This window comes from Sinocyclocheilus rhinocerous, unplaced genomic scaffold (genome assembly GCF_001515625.1).
Source record: "Sinocyclocheilus rhinocerous isolate Xijiao unplaced genomic scaffold, SAMN03320098_v1.1 scaffold818, whole genome shotgun sequence".
In the NCBI taxonomy this organism is placed as follows: domain Eukaryota; kingdom Metazoa; phylum Chordata; class Actinopteri; order Cypriniformes; family Cyprinidae; genus Sinocyclocheilus; species Sinocyclocheilus rhinocerous.
Genome location: NW_015664989.1, coordinates 1,935,435 through 1,936,279, shown reverse-complemented (window position 1 = coordinate 1,936,279; position 845 = coordinate 1,935,435). Strand labels below are relative to the sequence as shown.

Below are 845 nucleotides of genomic sequence, written 5' to 3'. Positions count from 1 at the left end.
CTTTTAAAACCTGCTAGAGATATTCAGCCATCTGTGAATTAAACTTAACTAAAAAAAAAAAAAAAAAAACAGTGTTAGATTTGTTCACACTAACTGTTCATTCTTCCAGTGTGAACGGTTAACTGCAGTTATTACTTTTGTTGTATCTCTGTTTTTGGATGCATTGTTTGATCAGACTGCTAAAAGAAAATATTGAAAATATTATATATTGTGTGTATGTGTGTGTGTGTGTATATATTTTTATATTTTATTATTCTTATTAATGAATTAATTAAATTGTTTAATTATTTTAATCACAGATCATGTTAATTGTGATATGAGCCCTTTAACTTCTAGTGTTGTGATGAACAGTGATGATGTAATTTTTGAAGCACGTGATTGTGAAGATGCACTAAACTGAAGCTTCTGCATTTCTAAATCTAAATGAAGTCATTTGTTTCTCTCTTTCCAGGGTGTTTCTGGTAAGGGACAGTCAAAGTAACCCGAGGACATTTGTTCTGTCACTGTGCCATACGCAGAAAATCAAACACTTTCAGATTGTACCGGTAAGTCTGAACCAACACAAATGAACTGTAGCCACTTTCCATGAGTAGGGTACAAAATATAATTTTTCAATAAATTAATGACAATTTATTATTATTAGTATTATTATTTCTAAATACAAATAATAAAATTATTGTTTAATTGAACAAATTAGATAATGTATTACAGTAAAAATTAATTAAACTCAAATTAAATATTAAATTATTAATTAAAACTATATTATAATATTATATTATAATAAATGTATAATTTATTCAGAATAAAATGTGTTGCAAGTAACAACTTTGCCTATTTAGAGTAAA

The 845-nt window shown here is 26.4% G+C and overlaps 1 protein-coding gene across 1 annotated transcript in view; it reads left to right on the top strand.

Moving 5' to 3' along the window:
* LOC107730564 (growth factor receptor-bound protein 14-like) overlaps positions 1-845 on the top strand; it is a 25,610-nt gene that overhangs the window by 22,520 nt on the left and 2,245 nt on the right. The gene's annotated exons all lie outside the window — the stretch shown is intronic.